Raw genomic sequence first — 19187 nt, 5'->3', positions numbered from 1 at the left:
ACACACACACACACACACACACACACACACACACACACACACACACACCATTTGGTTAAGAGTGGATCTGAGAAATGGGATACTGCATTGCCCAAGGACATGTCCTCTCAAACAGTCAGATTGTACTTCCTAACACTGGCTGTGTACAACTTTGCTAGGAATGTTTAAGCTTCCAGAATAACAAGGAGTTGAGAATACGTCATGGTTTTCTTAAGCATTAGATGTGATGGTACTATTCTGTACAGCTCTGGACTATTGGGTAAAGAAATCCTGGGATTTGATGTTACTACACTTATTCTTCACTGACTGTGAATGTAAGGCCCAAGTCACTTAAGACTCCAGAAATTTCAGCACCAGAGGGGGCTTGAGGCCCATCAAGGCTGGAAGATGTTCTTCCTGGCCACTGGTTTGCTCTTTTAGTAAAAGAAGGTCTGGACATAGAGAATCCTCTGAAGTCTGTTCCAAGTTTCTTTCTCAGAAATTACTTCAGTGAGTAAATAGTTCCCATTTCTACAGCAGCCCCACCATGACAACTTCCTAACTCATTATGCCCTGCACCACCACTCAGAAATTATGTTCTCCAGAGTACTTAACACCCAGAGTTTATCAAACACATTGTTCTCAGCCAATTGAGGTTTATATTACAACAGCCTCTGTGACCTGGAGAGACAAGCCACAAAGATTGCTAGTGATTTCCTATTTTTCTGGCAGATGTTATGAAACAATATTAGCAAGGGAAAATGACATTAGCAACAAAAGGGAAAATAAAATGGTAAAAGTTCTTGGAGGAAAAACAAGGTGAAGGTAATTGGTCCTCGATTCTAGTTGTTGACTCACTGGGCTTGAGGTGCTGGAGTACACAGCTGAGCGTACTCATTGACAACCGCCCTCCATGAGAGAAAGGCTGAAAATTTGTTTCAAAATGAATCACAGAACTCAGCGCTCTACAGAATCATTCAGAGAGATTAATTGAGTGAAAAGCCTTCCTTGTAACAGCTCATTTGTAACGAGGGCAGTTGTACTTCATGAAGATGGTTTTGTTCCAGGCTCCTTTGTTAAAGAAGATGATTTCATGACAAACATCTACAGCTCTGCCCTCCACCCCACAATACCTCGCTCTTTCCAAAATGGCTCATTAATCTTGGATTGTCTTCCTTCTCCTTGACTTCCTGTGTTATCTAGGTAAATGGAACGTGTGTGTGTGTGTGTGTGTGTGTGTGTGTGTGTGTGTGTGTTTAGGAGGTTGTTCTGGGAGGAGAACCAAAACATAAAACTTTGAATTAGATTGTTGAGCATAGCCCACTGAACAGATTTTTCTACAATACCACAAACAATGGGAAAGAATTACTCTTACGCAAACATTTATGAACTATAACTAGAATGTTCAGAGTGTGTGTGTGTCTGTGTGTGTGTGCATGTACGTAGGTATGGGTGCACATGAACATGTATGCATGTACATGAGGAGGCCAGAAGTTGAACATTGGATATCTTCCTTAAATGCTTTCCAACTTACTTTTTGAGCCATGGACTATCACTGAACCTGGAGCTCACTGATTTGACCAGCAAGCTCCAGGCTTCCCCGTGTTTGTGCCTCCTCAACATTGGGATGCAGATAAGTGCCACAATGCCTGGCTTTTTATAGGGGTGTGGGGGGAGGGGGAAATTTAAGCACAGGTCTTCGAATTGCACAGCTAACACTTTACCCATTGAGTCAATTCTCAAGACCCTCCCCCCCAACCAGATTTTTTTAAAAAAAGCTTTATAGGCCTTCTTATATTCGAGGGAGGAAGAGGATAGTGGGCTGTTTTGTTCTTTACACTCAGGGCTACTTCTCAAGCCTTATCCTCTGTTTTAGCACCTCACATACCACTAACTCTACTTGCCCATTGTGGACGAATTTTAATCCAGCAACATGGCTGCTCTGACAAGGGATCACATATCTGGCTGGAGTGCAGACACTTTTGATCCCAAATAGTGACATCTAATTGAGGGGCAGACAAAGTGACAAATCAGAGAAAGATTTGATAGAATGAGTCTGAGATAGAATACACCTAACTCTCATGATAGCAGACAGGAAAGAGAGGCCGCTTAAAGAGCAGTGATGGAGACAGGCTTCTGTTCAGTTCAGTTGAGTCAGTTCAGTTCAGCACAGTTCAGTCTGGTGAAGTTCAGTTGAGTGCAGTTGTTGTCAGTTCAGAGAAGAGCAGTCATGTTCAGAGCACTTGAGATCATAGAGTTCAGAGGCAGTCTTTCCAAACAGATTGATTTAGTCAGAAGCTGAGAGAAGCTGATTTGAATCAGTCAATTTGGGGAAGAGTTGGAGCCAGAACAGCTAAGTTGAGCCACTTAGCCAGAGTTCAGAAAAAAGCTAGAAAGAGTAAGTTTATTCAGCAATAAGTCTCAAGAAGCTGAAACATTCTAGGCCTACTTTAGCAGAGGGATGATAGAAGCTGAAAACTGCAAGGGCCGTGCTTGCATGAAATTAGATTGTATGGAGGCTAGAAGCTTCCAGGCCTAGGGATGGTAGAGAAAAAGGAAATATAGCTCAAGCCATATATTCATAAAGTCTGGGTATAGCTTTCATCTCATCACTTCCTCTGAGGAAATAAAAGCAACATTTACATTTACAGCCTATCAAACCACTGAGCTTTAAGCAGGATTTATACATCTACAAGAACCTCCACCTTGGGACTACAGAGATGGCTCAGTGGTTAAGTGCAAATGATATTCTTCTAGAAGGCTTGAGTTTGGTTTCTAGCATCCACATTAGGCCATACCTGCAACAACCTGTAACTCCAGTTCCAGAGCACTCAATGCCTTCTTCTGGTCTCCTCAAGAATCCCTTACACATATGAACATACACATAAACATACATACAAGATAACATTCTTATTTCTAACTAATTATCTCTTCTAATTTAGAATAGTTTAATATGTAGTAAGTAACTACTAAAATTTCATATTAGGCAAATAGATACAAGAAAATTACATGTCACTTTGCCAAAAATATTTTCAAATCATCCAAACATGACTCTAGTTATGGATAGTATGATTAGATATGAACTTATATAAAGCCATATACACATTTATAAAACCATTTTATATATTATATTTATTAAATTTATTTATTTAGTGTGTTGCGGGGTGCCTATGTGTATAAATATGGAAGTTACAATACAATTTATAGAACTTGGTTGTCGCCTTCCATCCTGTAGGTTCTGGGGATTGAACTCAGATTGTCAGGCTTGGCAGCCAGCACTTTCACCCACTGAGCCATCTCAAGAGTTCTGTTTTGTTTTTTGAGACTGGATCTGTGATGGTTTATATATGTTTGGCTCAGGGAGTAGCACTATTAGGAAGTGTGGCCCTGTAGCTATGAGCTTTAAGACCCTCTTCCTAGCTGCCTGGAAGCCAGTTTTCTAGCAGCCTTCAGATGAAGGTGTAGAACTCTCAGTTCTGTCTGTACCTAGATGCTGCCATACTATCACTTTGATGAAAATGGATTGAACCTCTGAACCTGTAAGCCATCCCAAATTAAATGTTGTCCTTATAAGACCTGCTTTGGTCATGGTGTCTGTTTACAACAGTAAAACCCTAACTAAGACAGGGTCTCACTATGTAACCATTGGTCTTGAACTCTAGAACTTCCTTCCACTTCCTCCAGTCTGTACTACTAGGCTCAACTTTACCTAAGTCATTAAAGTTTTTTTTTTCCACTGTGTCTTTCACAATCTTTCTTCACATAACTGCTGATACATTTTTGCTCTTAGTAGGTCAGCAGGAACTAGCACATATTCATGTTTGTGATCTTACTCTTTCCACTTTATCACCTTTTCTGTAGTATATAATCAACAAATGTGAGTTCAGTTAATTAGCACATTTTATCATGTTTTCATACTTCATCATTAAGTTGCTTTATGACTTTCAAATAATATTTACAGGGAAAAAAGATACTAGCTACAAAGTAGCTGTTCCTTGAGTCACTCACAGATGTGAGTGGTCCAGTCACTGGACAATCAGCTTTTCAGACCTCACTTTATTCTAGCCTTTGCTACCTCGCTCAGTACAGAGTAAAAAGAGTAATAAACCTCTTTGATTGTTAGATCTGGGAGAGGCCGATGAGCATCTGAGACATGCAGAAAGTTAGCTCTGTCAGGGTTTAATATGGTTAGAGACAATGATTTGCTCTTGATTTTTTCCCAATGGACTGATTAACAGGCACCAGAATCAAAGACTCCTGTTGTTTATCTTTGTCCTTTTTCTTTAATGATGGTTGACATGTTATCAAGGTTTCCTAAAGAAGCTTTGATTTGGTTCAAAATGAGATGATAGAAACCTCACCATGTTTTATACATATATATTCTATAATGATCCTCAAAAGGGGAGTAGGAATAGAGTGATTCTGGTTAAAGATCAGGTATCACTAACTTACATTTTGTAGATAAGGAACCAAAGGATCAGAGGCACTAATTCATTCTTGTGCAGAACACTCTTCAGGCAACAATGCAGGGATAAGTATTTCCGTGGAAAATACAGGATGGGGCACACAAGCCTTTTACTTATTTCCACTATTACTGGTGTTTCTTTTAGAATCTTGGGCATTAATAATTCTTCTTACCTTTAGGAGAGATGGAGATAGAAGAGAGAGAGAGAGAGAGAGAGAGAGAGAGAGAGAGAGAGAGAGAGAGAGAGAGAGGGAGGGAGGGAGGGAGAGAGGGAGGGAGGGAGGGAGGGAGGGAGGGAGGGAGAGAGAGAAACTGGCTTTGGGGTGACAGGTGGGACCATTTTAGTTTCTTCCATAGGTGTGAACTTAGGCATAGTGGGGAGAAAGAGTTGGGTCCAAAGCCAAGAGAGAAACTAGATAATTGTCCACTTCACCAATGGGACAACTGATGCTCCATTTTGTGCCCTTCATGAATGGAAGGAAGAGCTGAAACGCCCTTTCCTGTCTCATAAAGCATGAAGCATAAAATTCAAGGAGAGAAATTTACTCACATTTTCATTCAATTTAATAAACAAAAATGAAATGAAGTTACTCCCCAGCTGAGCAGGAAGCTCTCAAATTTCAAATCCTTGAATGAGAACAAATTTGGGAGGAGGGAGAAACAGGAAGGGTGTACACAGGGAGGAATGTAAAATATCTCTTCTATCCATTACAGAGTAAGTTCTACAAGATTTTTGTCTAGCGTTCATCACTTTGCCTATGCACCATAGCAACGGCCCCTAATTAGTATGCATGTTTCCAGTTTAATTTGTTTTTCACAGCATGACAGTTCCTCCTCTTAGATAATTTAAAAAAAAATGACTTTTTCTTCCAAACTTTTACTATTTCCTGAAAAAGAATTACAGTTCATACCTCAGTTTCCTCTTCTATAAAATTGGGAGGATGCTCACTGGTACCTAAGGGAATGTTTGTGACAATCATATGTGTTGACTGTATAAATCACTAGTGCACTGACCATTTTCTTTTCTTCATGCTTTTGTTTTTTCTCTTTATCTCAGCTATTCCTGGTCAGTACATGGAATTCCTCCTATTAGGTACTATTCTGCATTAGACCCTACAGTAACATTGGACCTGAAGCAGGAGTACTCCTCCAGAAGTGATTTAACTTATACCCCTTAATGAATCTTGGATCATCTAGGACAAGAGATGCCTCAAAGGTAACCATTGGCTTCCCTGATCGAAGCTTCCCTGATGGAGGCTTATGGTTGTCTGCAGATGAAGCTCAGGCCCCTTAGATTGCCTGATGATGTACTAGTGAGAGAGAATCACTTGAGACTCAAGATGCAAAATCTATCTTCAGGAATCTGTCATCACTACCCTTCCTGTAAATAAAACAAGAATGACAAAGGCAAACAGAAAGAGTGTCTGCAATAGTGGCTGTAGCCATCTTTGTGAATGTTGTCACAAGTGTTTTTGCTGCACACATATGAGACAATGAAGATTCTGGGATAACTGACAACTATAATCGAGTCATTGTGGACCCAAGGTCCAACAGAACTGGAGTTTAGTCTGGAGTAGAGAGCACCAACAGTAGCCAGCTACAGGGCAAAGTTCAGGATTTGGCCTTTTCCTGCTTACCTTGACACTGTTTAAAGCTCTTGGCAGAAAGGGCCTGGAAAAAGTAGAAAATATTGTTAGTATTAGATTAGTGCCAGTTTCAGCTAAGCTCTGTTGAGTCAATAGTTCAGCGTCAGAGACTGGTTGAGACAGTATGAATAAATAACTTTTAAAGGTCTCTGAGCATTTGAATTTATGATCTATAAAATTCTACCCATAGAAGGGAAGACTCTGTCTACATAAAAATTACAGACAAAATCTGCCCAGGGCTTAGTCATTAACAAGGGAGTCTCCCATAAATGCATGGTTTAGATGTTTGTAACAGACTTAAGTATTCCAAATATTACAGACCCTCACTACATATGAGGTGCTTCTCAGAGGGCTGGATAGATATGGTCCTGATTTATGAAACTTAAGCTCTATGAGGGGAACGATCAACATTAGAAGTTGTCAGTGATATACTTTGGATTTATTTTCCTCAGTTACACTCATGTAGGAGGCAATCAAATGCAACACATGCCCTTTTGGGCAATGCCAAGGCTAAGTCAGTACTGCCTCTACTACCCTGGAGACTCCAGAGGGCAGCAGGGATCTGGAGCTGTCCATCAACTCCTTTGATGCTCCACATACCTGGAGGGGCTGCACCAGCTGGTCCAGATCTGCTGGACCATGTGTCCACGTGTTCTATCAACCCTGTATTAAGACTGGTGCAAAGAATCAAAAATGAACATGTGCATTCTACCAGGCATACGTTCCTTCGGAGGGAGTGCCAGCAACTGACATAGCCAAAAGAATGGAATCGGACTATCAGAACTATGCTAAGTACAGGGCTCTGGTTTGCCTCAGTGACACAAAGGTACATATAAGAACTTGTAAAAAGTACATGGATAAGTTTGGGCCACTGCAAGAACTTGGTGAGACAACAAGATGTGTACTTTCATTTTATCAAAAGGACCTGGATGAAGACAGCTTGCCAGATCATTGTATTATCGACCACAGATGAGAAAGGAGGTTCATGTTCTGTTCACTTTGCCATTTAATTCCTAATGAAAGTCTAAGCACCTTCAATGGCAGTTTAATTAGACATTTGCAAATCAGCCACACATTGTTTTGTAATTCATAGATCTTGATATAATTAAGGAAGTCCTTAGATGTGTTAGAGTATTAGATGGCTCACTTCTTGAGTATGTGAATCATCCAAACATCATAGAATTTTGTGAATAGGAAAGGGACCATTTGCTTGTACCATTTAAGGGGCTGCTTGAAAAACTAATGGGAAATTGTCAATGTTTGATGGAGAAAAGTATACTACAGTCTTACATGTGTCTGTTATATTGCATTCAAGAACTGCTTTCACTATGATTGTTTAGATCCGCTTTTACACTCTTGAGGTTCTCAGACATGTAACCACACATGTAACCTTCATCAGTCAATAGCAGATGGAAGAGGCACAGGCTGAGTGTGTGGTGGATGAGCTCCATGTGCACACTGGTAATGCTGTGTATAACACTACGTGTTCACGATTATCACCATGGTTAGGTAAAATAACCCATCTCTATTCTATGTAAAAGAAGGAGAAGGGAAAGAAGCATGGCCACTGAAAGAAATCTGAGGGACTGTGAACAGTCTTATGTGGAAGGAGAGAAAATGTGAGCTCAACAATATCCATTTTAACCAAATTATAGTACATGAAGCTACAACAGCTTCTGTGCTTAAAGTGTACATTTGCTAGACATGGTAGTGCATGCCTGAAATCTAAGTTCTTGAGAAAAATTAGGAATTCAAGGCCAGCCTTGGCTAATGAGACCAGAAAACTCATTAAGAAATTTAAATGAGGAGCTATGCCAGAGAGATTTTGCATTCTTCCTTAAATGACCAGTTCTTTGTTTGGGTAGGATGGTGGCTTCACACTGGAGCTGGTGTCCATACAGAATTACAGAGCATGGGCGTGGTATATATCTAATGTATTGAAAATTTTTATAAACATATCAAAATTATTTTATTTTTCTTTTCATTGTTTAAACTTTTAAAACCACAGTGTGGAAAATATTAAACATAGAGAGAAATTAGCCTATTCCCTACCACTCTTAAATCTGGCCTTATTTTTTTCTTTTTCACTGATCCATACTGTTTTATTTAAGAAAACATAGTTTATGAATAGTAGTACAGTTTATATATTGAATAGCACTATAACAGAATGTTTTGGTGCAGTTTTAAACAGAATAAAAGAGAAAATTTTTCTGGGGACTATCCCTTCCCCAGAGCAAAAATTTTAAAATCACTTCTTGTAAATGGGCCATTGCAATAAATATATTTGGCACCTAGTCACGTCTGACTGCTACTGTACTTGTGGTCAACAAAATTAAGGAAAATTTCCCAATTTTCAAAGCCACTGGCTCAAAGGAACAATACGTGTTGGTTTCTTTGGGGGATTCAAACCTGGTCCTTAATACTTCCCTGCACAGAAAGTTGTGTTCACATACATCTGACATGAAAATAAAATGACAAAACTGAAGCAAGGACAGACTTAGCTTTATGCCTTTCGAGACTCAAGTGCCCCTTGCCTGTCCTCAGTCCTCCCTCGTCACCCTGTACTTCTCTTCAAGGTTTTTAATTGTATGTTTCAGGATGCAAGGCTTGGTCCTTGTCCTTGTCCTTATTTGTTCCACAGGGATTTCATACAATTTCACGTCTACTGGGGTCTTTTGGATGTTGATGGCTCCTCATGCTAAGCTCCAGCTTAGAGCTCCTGCTGTATCTTTTGAGTGGTACTCACTTCATACTTCAGAAATTACTATTTCTAGCTGTTGGGAGCCGACTCCTAGCAGAAAGCAGCTATCATCTTTGCAGCCATCTAGAGCCATATATCCTGACAAGAGACTTGTTTTCAACAGCCCGCAACAGCTAAGCACACTCTGATAAACATCTTTGTTTAGTGCCCCCAGCTGCAAGGCACACGTGGTACCCATGGCTACAAGGCACGTGGCATAGTGCCTTCAGCTGTGTTCCCCTGCTTGTCCACGAGGGCAAGGCACGTGGTAAAGTGTATACATACCCAGGATTTCCTGTCAATAAGAGAGACTTGATCAGACTCTGTCTTGTCGCCATTCTTCGAATCTCTCGCTCCTCCTCTATTCCCACTCTCTCTCTTCCTAGACTCAGACCCTCGGACCGGAGCAGCAACTTGGGTCGGAACAGAGTGGCCCCCAAACGTGCAGCAGAACAGGTCGTTACATCCAGCTGTGCAAGTAATATCCTTTTCAGAATGGTGTGAAACAGTATCCTACAGTATGTAGACTCTTCATAGTGACTTGCTTTGACTCAGCATACTTTCCCTGAGAGACGGGGCACTGCACATATCCATGGATATTCATTTCCATGCTGGGTTCCCACCACTCTCTCTTTGAATATACAACTATTGAAAGATACTGGAGTTATTTCCAACTTTTGGCTATTATAAATAAACCTTCGAAGGACATTGATATACATTTTTTATACACATGTGCTTTCATTTTTCTGGAATAGATGTCTAGGAGTGTGATTGCTTAGTCATACATTAAGTTTATATTTAGCTTTCTGAGGAACTGTCTTTAATCATTTCCTAGAGCAGCTAGCTGGCTTCGCCACTTTACTCACCCATCAGCCCTGTGAGAGAAATCTGCTTATGAACTTCTCTGCCAACGGTTGCCATCACCAGTCTCTTCAATGGTGGCCCTTCTCTGTCAGTGTAATGAAACCTCATTGCTTCCTTATTGTTGGCTGATGGCAAACACCTTTCCATGTCTCTATCCGCTATACATGCTTTTTACCAATTGTCTCTCTATTTCTTTGTCCACTGTCCAGTTGCAGTTTTATTTGTTTTACTGAGGTCCTTGAATGTTATATGTGAGTCTTGTCAGATGTATGCTTTGAAAATGTATTCTCTGCAGTTGGTCTTTATTTGTCTCCACAGAAGGTCTTGCTAGATTGTCTAAGCTGGCCTTGTGCCTGCTGTCCTATTCCCTCAGAATGCTGAGACTATAAACATCTTCATACCTGGCTGTCTTCATAATCTTTACAGAATGCTTTGCGGAGAAAAATTAAAATCCATTTAACTCTGATTGCTCCAAAGTCTCATCTAATTTAATTAGAACTATCTTTCTTTTTCCCCCATAATTATCATCTTACAGATCACAAATACTCTGAGAAACACATACTTAGAATGTTGTTCTGGCCACTTTTGGACTTTATTTCACACAGTCCAGACACACCTGTCTCCGTCTAATGAATCCGACTTTCTTTTGGTTCTTTTTGTAGAGACCAGGAACCAATCTGAAAATCAAATGTAAGGCAATTTATAACAAATTGGATGCTATGAGAATACACTATAATCCTGAAGGGAATGTTTTCTAAGAGCTCTCTGGAGACAAATTTAAAACAAATGAGTGACTTCAAGACTGGGAATTTTAATTTCCATGGAAGCTGTTTAGAAAAGTTATTTTGATTGCAACAGAGAAACACCAGATATGGATTCTAATCCTGGATTTACCAATAAATATTCTTTGGCTTTGGATGATCTTCCTTGCCTGTAAAGTTATGGCGGCACAGCAAATTTAATAATCTACAATTCTAATTCATAGCAACATGTCATCCAGTTGCAGACAGCTGTCTTACTAGGTGTAGTGGCTGGTTTTGTGTGTTGACACAAGCTGGAGTTACACAGAGAAAGGAGCCTCCCTTAAGGAAATGCCTCCATGAGATCCAGCTGTAAGGCATATTCTCAATTAGTGATCAAGGGGGAAGGAGCTTGCCCATTGTGGGTGGTGCCATCCCTGGGTTAGTAGTCTTGGGTTCTACACGAAAGCAAGCTGAGAAATCTGGGGGAAGCAAGCCAGTAAGTAACATCCCTCCATGGCCTCTGTATCAGCTCCTGCTTCCTGTCCTGCTTGGGTTTCAGTCCTGACTTCCTTTGCTGATGAATAGCAATGTGCAAGTATAAGCTGAGTAAACCCTTTCCTCCCCAACTTGTTTCTTGGTCATGATGTTTTGTGCAGGAATAGAAACTGACTAAGACACTGGGTGAGAAAAATATTGCATGATACTGATTGGGAGCACACAGAGTGGGTAATCTGAGTATCTCAATCACTCTGAGAGAAGCCACTCCACCTTTGATAGCTCAATAATAATAAAGACTTCAGGCACATTCTGTTTCTTCTAGAATTTAGTGTTTAAGTAATTCTCTACATCTCTGGGTTTTCTATATTAGAGTGCTCTGAAATTTGGTGTCTCTGACTTTTTAGTTCGAATCTCAACCCATACTGAAAACGTGTGGTCAGTAATACGTTAGACAGAATAGCACTTTTTTTTTTTTCTTAGTGTAAGTCTGGGTTAAGGGACAGGAACAGGGAGGAGTAAAAAGGAAGAAAGCTGGTGACTAGGTTCTTCATATTAGCCAATGGCTGATACACAGCCATATAACAAGAAAAATACTACCGGGCCTGGCTTGTAGTTAACTGTAATAGCAACTTTGCTCAAAGGAAACTTCACAAAGAAAAGTGCATCTCCTAGGTGATTTGGAAATCGGTTTCAAAAATGCTTTTTCTTCCAACCTGTCATCTTAAGCTTAGGAACCAAAACACGTCTGCGCATACATGGAGAGAAGTGTATGTATGCTGATCAGTGCTGCAGCAAGAGATAGAGAGAGAGACAGAAGCTTTTCTCCAGATCGTGATTGTGGATATGGAGGGACATGCTCATAAAATCATGTCGAGGAGTTGGGGAGACAGCCCAGTGGGTGAAAATGTTTGCTGTGCTGTTCGTTTAGATCCCACAGCCGCCACATAAAAATAGCAGGCACCTGTAATTCTAGCATTGTGAGGTGGTGACAGGTGGATCCCGGAAGCTTCTTGCTTAGCCGGCATAGCCCAATTCAGGAATTTCAGATTCAGTGAGAGACCTTGTATAGTGAGAATTCTGGAATTTTTGTTTCATTGAAAAAACACAGGAAACATTAAAAGAATATGCTTTCATTTTAACCCTAGGTGTGAGGATAGGGGCTGCTTTAGACGTTCTACAGTAAATGATTTGTCTCTGTGGTCTAGGAGAGGCATGGTTTTACCAGCTGCAGATAGTTCCGCAAATGTGAAACATTTGGAATTCTGGGTACTTTTTAGAGGGTGTATAAATGCTAGGGCCATGAGAGGTAGAATTGCTTGTAGTTTGTTAGTAGTGATGCTTAAAAAGCAAACAACAAAAAAATAAGAAAGAAATTAGATTCAGCCCCCCCCCCTTTCTTTCTGCCTCTCTCCTTTCTCTCTTATCTAGTGATAGGGAGTGAAACTAGGGGGATAAAAGGTGGGGAAAAGAAGAACCCATAAAGTTGCAAAGACCAGCCATAACCCTGTCTCAAGGGAATAAATTTTCCTTTGGCTTTTAATGAATCCTTCCCACCCAATACACACTTGTTTCCACAACTCACACACAGAATCACACTGATACTTAGAAACAAATAGATACCTAACTGGATCCAAACATTTAACCAGGTGGAGCAGATCAATCAAAGACAGTGAACTGTGGAACCAGAAATCATTTCTACAGGACAGGATAAAAACCAGAATTTAATCAGGAGGTTGTTAATACAGAACACTGTGATAAACATTCTCTACTGAACCACTGGATACTCTGGTTTTTCAAGGATAATAAAAGAAAAACTCAGCAAGCAAACCTTCAATTGATCTCTAAGTTTAATACCGTTGAAAACTTTTGGGCTCTATACAAACTTGTTCAGTTATTTAGTAATTTAATGTCTGGCTCTGATTACTACTGAGCCTTTGTAGGAAGATGAAAAATAAACCTGGAGGTGGATGGGTAATTACACTGAACAAATAGGAGAGACAAAGTGACCTTGACCACTTGCCTAACTGGAAAATCTTTTGATGACACAGTGATGGGGGCAGTTGTTAATGTTAGAGTTTGAGGAGATAAGACAGTAACATGAACTACTGAACATGAGGTCAGAGACACGGTCACACGCATGCCCAGGTGGTATACAAGGAAAGGCTAGGGCTTCCTCCAATAGTGATTGGTTATCAGTCCCATGCACACTCAGCTACAAAGAGTGGTGTCACCACTAAAACTAGGTTTGTCATTAAGAAGATACCTTCTCTGTATCCTTGCAAGATCAAGTGATACAAGATGCAAGTTGCAGGATCAATCGATACTATCCCTGCAAGAATACGTCTTGTCAAGCAATCAAACTCTGGGATCTGAACTGCAGTCTCATCAAAGCAGAGTGGACTACATTGATGTTTTTGATTTTATCCAAGTGTTGCTAAGACATAAGAGAAGTTCCATTTGGCTTTGTCTTGTATGTCTGTGCACATTTTTTTTAAAAGTTGTGCTAGAGTGTCCATTATCTCAATTAAAGAATTATAGTATATGTCATTTCCAGAATCCACAAATATGTTTCTGGTTTTCAAAGTTAGAACTAAGACCTAATCCATCAAAGTCCATAGATCAGATAAATCCTAAGTGTACTAACTTTGTTTCCACTTCTGGCTAATTGTTCTTACTAGCTGAGGCTTGTCAACCCAGGATGCAGATTTTGTGCTTAAAAGCTCATCCTGAGACAAGTTCAGGACTAAACTTGGGTCTTGATCACCTAGTACAGTCACTGGCTGGCCAACAAAGGTATTCTTTGGGCTTGAACCTAGGTCTAAATGTTCTTCCCTGGTGAATAGCCCACCTCTCCTTTTACAGCTTTTCCTTGCTGTCTTCTTGGTGATGGCTGTTAGATTTATTTGCTTCCCTTCTTGAAAACAGTAATGATCCTGATTTCAGTTTTTTATTTGTTTTGCTTTTGTTTTTTTCCCCTCATATGACACTGGTTCTTCCTATGTGGATGCAAACCCCTTCAGCTCCTTCAGTCCTTTCCCTAACTCCTCCATTGGGGTCCCCGTGCTCGGTTCAATGGTTGGCTGCTAGCATCCACATCTGTATTTGTCAGTCTCTGGCAGAGCCTCTCTGGAGACAGGTATATCAGGCTCCTGTCAGCAAGCACTTCTTGGTGTCAGCAATAGTGTCTGGGAGCCTTAAGTTTCATATGGCCTGTGAGAAGGAAGACCAAAGTGTGAATGCTTCAGTCCTTCTTAGAAGGGGGAGCAAAATACTCATAGGAGGTAGAGGGTGGGAGGGGCTTAGGAGGAAGAGAGACAGGGAAGGGGAAAGGAAGGATGAGGTATGGATAAGGAGATGATATACAAAGGGTCAGGAAATCAAAAAGAGGTGTGTAGCAATGGGAGATGGGAACTGGGCATAGCCACCAGAAAGTCCCAGATACCAGGAAAGCAAGAGGGTCCCAGGACCGAAGAGGATGAGATTAGCTGAAATGCTGAACAAAGGAGAGGGAGAACCTGTAGACACCATATCCAGAGGTTAGTCAGGGTCCCTGGTTGAGGAATGGGGCTACTCACTCGTCTCCAAATTTCTAACCCAGAATTGCTCTTGTCTAAAGGAAATATGGAGACAAAGTGTGGAACAGAGACTGAAAGGAAAGGCCATCCAGAGGCTGCCCCACCTGAGGATCCATCCCATATATGGACACCAAACCCAGACACTATTGCTGACACCAAGAAGTGCTTGCTGACAGGAGCCTGATATACCTGTCTCCGGAGAGGCTCTGCCAGAGACCGACAAATACAGATGTGGATGCTAGCAGCCAACCATTGAACCGAGCACTGGGACCCCAGTGAAGGAGTTAGGGAAAGGACTGAAGGAGCTGAAGGGGTTTGCAACCACATAGGAAGAACAACAATCAACCAACCAGACCCCCCCAGAGCTCCCAGGGACTAAACCACCAACCAAAGAGTACACACCAAGGGACCCATGGCTCCAGCTGCATATGTAGCAGAGGATGGCCTTGTTGAGGATCAATGGGAGGAGAGGTCCTTGGTTCTGTAAAGGCTTGATGCCCCAGTGTAGGAGAATGCCAGGGTGTGGGAGTGGGTGGATGGGTAGGTGAACACCCTCATAGAAGAAGGGGAGGGGTGTGATAGGGGTTTGCAGAGGGGAAACTGAGCAAGCAGATAACATTTGAAATGTAAGTACATAAAATATCCAATGAAAAAGTATAATATTGTAATTAATTCCTAACTGTAATTGGTGCCCCCATCTCTGCATCTTTATGCTGTTATTTTAGCACTTTGCATTACTTGGGTTATTTTAATTTGGTTAGGAATGGCTCAAGTAGAAAAAGGGGTTCTATTCATATAAAGACAGTGTACAAAACTGGAAATAAATGTGTACGGTGAACTGCCTTTCTGACAACTAGATTGATCCTTCTGTTTCTCCATATCTCCAGGAGAAATCTGTACTTCCTACTGCGAGGCAGTCCGCTTTGTCTTCTCACAGTATCTTCCCCGTGCACAGCCCAAGTCTGGAGCACCCATTTGTTATTTTGTTTATTCGACCTTTTAAATAAATTGGATAGATAGCATCATATGTATTAGAACCATTTAGCCATCTCAGATTTGGGAAGAATTTAAAGGGACCTACTAGCTACCCACTTTTCCATTCACTGTACTCGGTATAATCATTTATTCACTTTCCCATTCACTCAGCACAGTTTTCAAATGATTTTATTTAATTTTTTTCAAAAGATACATTTTGATCATATTTTTCTCCTTTCCTCAACTCTTCCCAAATCCTCCTGACCTCTGTGCCCCACCCACCTCCTTTCTCTTTTTTTCTCCTTAAGGCAAAGCAAAAACCAAAACTATGAAAAATAACAAGACAAAAATGCCACGACAAAAAGTGCACAAAAGCCGAGCAGTAGTGGAGCACGCCTTTAACCCCAGCACTTGGGAGGCAGAGGCAGACGGATTTCTGAGTTCGAGGCCAGCCTGGTCTACAGAGTGAGTTCCAGGACAGCCCGGGCTATAAAGAGAAACCCTGTCTTGAAAAAAACAAAAACAAAGTGCACAAAAGATGGAGTTTGTTTTGTGTTGTCATAGGACCTGTCCTAGGGTGTGGTTGATATGCCCAGTGACACTGAGAAAACTGATTTCCCTCATCCAGCAGCTGTCAGTTGCAAATAGCTTCTTGGTAAGGGATGAGACTTTGTGTTTTTCCACTTCTCCTTCTCAGACCAGCACACATCGGACACTTTCACTGGGCCAAGATTTGCCATAGATCTTGAGGATTCCAAAATGATTCAGACACAATCCCTCTCATGAAGGAACTGACATTCAAGACCAGCAAGTTTGGTCAGTGCAATAAAAGAGTGACAAAGCCTCCGAGATAGCTCAGCTTGATGCACAGACGAGTACAAGGTTAGAGAAGGCTTCAGAGTCTAGGAGAAGCACTGTCCGGGGCTCTAGCATCAGCAGAGTATTCTCTTGGAGGTGAGAATTGAGTGAGGAGGCCAGAAGGTGAGTGAGGTAGAGTTAGGTAGACATCCTCAGGTCCTGATCACAGAACCAAAGGGCAAAAACGTTCCCAATTCCAATGCTACTGCATTTTTAAATTTTTTTCTGTTATAAAAATACATTTTATTTTCAATAAAATGATTTATTTGAAGACATCACCACAGAATCTGAACATTATTAGAAAATACCTCAGACAATGTATCTGAGGAGAAAGGGACAAGAAAGGACATATCCTTTACACAGTTGGGACTAAATTTACAACTCAGTGTTTGTTGCCTTTTTCCATTATTTTGCTTCACACACACCACACCCTTTTAAAGGCTATACTTTCCCTCTCCCCAGGGTGCTAGATAAAACTGGTATATATTTAGGCTATTTTCATTTTCTCATCATTTTCCCATGAAGATTTTGTTGTTTCCTCTTTCAGACATGACATGAGGACCTCAGGCTGGCCTCATCAACTGATCCCCATGGCACCTTAAAAGAGAGTGTTCCCCAGGGAAAGGCAGTGCTGGGGACCACTGGTTTCAGTGGCTGTGTTCCCATCGGCGCTGGGTTATCTCAGAAGAGCTAGGAGACAAGCAAGTTTCATGCTTTGTGAAGGAAAATATTCCTACTTGTAGCCAGCATGGTTTCTTCTGATGCCATTTACAAACATTGCGGTTTGAATCTGTTCATAGAAAAATTAATTGTTGACTTTGGATGTTATTGGAGAAAAAGTCTAATCAGCTTCTCAGTGTACCATTCTGGGAAAATCTCAGCATCCAGAGGATTCTATTTCAGAGAGTCTCCAGGAAATAGCTCATTAAAAGTGTGCCCCTTTCAGGGGTGCCTGAAAGCTGGCAAAGTTCTTTTCCCTTCTGTCTCCAAGACAAAAGTGGTTTTACAGAAAGGCAAAAGAAAGCATGTCTCCATGTATGTGTTTTGGGAAAGCTAAAGGTGGCCACCTGTAAATATTTCTTTACCCACAAACACACCTGACTTGTCTTCATAAGTTTCTTCCTAACTTAGACCTCACATTCTCTAACCAAAGCTTACCTATGGAAGAATACAGACAAAATATGAATCTCAATAGATGTTAAGTCATTAGCATTGCTTAGTGAAAGGTCAAGGTGTGCCATGTGTGCTGACGAATCCGGCAGGGGTTTATTTCTTTGCTTCCTGATGAGAAGCTGAAACTCTCAGTTTGTATCGAGCCCTGAAGTTAAGAGACTCACAATCTCACATTCACATCCAGCCTTTGATGGACACAGTCACTGAGGAGAGGTGCAGCTGGGAACACTCGTGTGATGGAGTGCAGAAATTGATTACAGTGGCTGCAGCTTGTGCTATGAGGAGGGATCATCAAGTGTCCTTGGAGACAGGGCAAGGAGTAGATGGTATCTGGCTCTCAAATGCCAGAAACTATTGCAAAATTCCTGGAAACAGAAGCTATTCTTCAACAGCCATTAGTACCATGTAATTTGTGAACAATCTACTGGGAAGCTCTAGGGATAAGAAGGTAGGGTCTATAAGTGAAGTAAGTTAAAAAGGAGAGAGGGGGAGGGAGGGAGAGGGAGAAAGGGAGAAAGGGAGAGAGAGAGAGACAGAGAGAGAGAGAGGGAGGGAGGGAGAGAGAGAGAGAGAGAGAGAGAGAGAGAGAGAGAGAGAGAGAGTCACTGCATTAGCAACCACAAATGATAGTAAAAGGCAGAATCTTATTTGGGAGGATGGCACTGGGAACAAGTGTCTGAGTACTCTGAGACTTTAGGGAACAGACTGACTGTTTCCTCTATCAGGAAGGGAAGACAAGAAAGTGCCAGGAAAGGGAAGCCAGTGTAAACTCTGAACAAACCTTGAGGATGCCTAAAGTTATAATCCTAAGGTTCACTAAGCTCACAAGGTGCTGACATCTTATCATTACACAGCACGTTCCTTCCCTCTTATTCTATAGAGTCCTGTGTGTGGTTGTGTGTCCATGTGCAAGTGTGGAGAAAGAGGAACAAGGGATTGCAAGCTGGTATAACCACTATGGAGGATATAATCTGAGGAAGGATCATCAAGTGTCCTTGGAGACAGAGCAGGGAGTAGACGATATCTGACTCTCAAATGCCAGGAGCTATTGCAAAATTCCTGGAAACAGAAGCCATTAGTACCGTGCAGTTTATAGAATTTACTGGGAAGGTCCAGGGATAAGAAGGTAGGGCCCATAAGTGAAGCCCATCCTCTGGGCTAGCCCATAAGATCCTTAAGATTACAAACATCAGTTTTGTCCAGAGATGGAGCCTCCAGAGAAAGTGGCCCTAGAAACTTGGATGTTCTCTGCCATAACTGTTTGCTTGACTGAATGACCACTGAAGCCAGAAGAGTCATGTATAGTCAGTATGGGCCTCACTATGTATATCTAAATATGAATGAATTCGTAGGGGGGTGTGGAGTGGCCTGGGCAGAAGTTTAGTTGATATGAATGTAAATCCTCCAACTCAGAAGTAATTTAACTTTTATGACTCTTATTGGACTTCAAACCCCTATATGAGTTCTCCCTTCCAAATTGGAATCTAGTATTTGATGGTCAGTTTCCATAGGCTCAACCTGCACTGTGAGGATGCTGTTTGGTCTTCATCTGTCCATACCAGCCAGTGCTGTGGTGCCCTTTGGCTCTCTCTATTATGGGTTCTCTTTAGATCTTAGAGTTCTATCAGTCCGCCCTTCATATACACATAGGCACAGGAATTTAAGTGTAGC

The 19187-nt window shown here is 41.3% G+C and overlaps 2 pseudogenes; both read left to right on the top strand.

Moving 5' to 3' along the window:
* LOC114614891 overlaps positions 1-7284 on the top strand; it is an 8610-nt pseudogene extending 1326 nt beyond the window's left edge.
* A 366-nt stretch (positions 7285-7650) lies between these two features.
* LOC114614849 lies at positions 7651-13227 on the top strand (annotated as a pseudogene).
* The last annotated feature ends 5960 nt before the right edge of the window (positions 13228-19187 follow it).

This window comes from Grammomys surdaster, unplaced genomic scaffold (assembly GCF_004785775.1).
Source record: "Grammomys surdaster isolate TR1022 unplaced genomic scaffold, NIH_TR_1.0 130, whole genome shotgun sequence".
Classification (NCBI taxonomy): domain Eukaryota; kingdom Metazoa; phylum Chordata; class Mammalia; order Rodentia; family Muridae; genus Grammomys; species Grammomys surdaster.
Note: the sequence above shows the minus strand (reverse complement) of the source record. Positions and strands in the feature narration are given on the sequence as shown.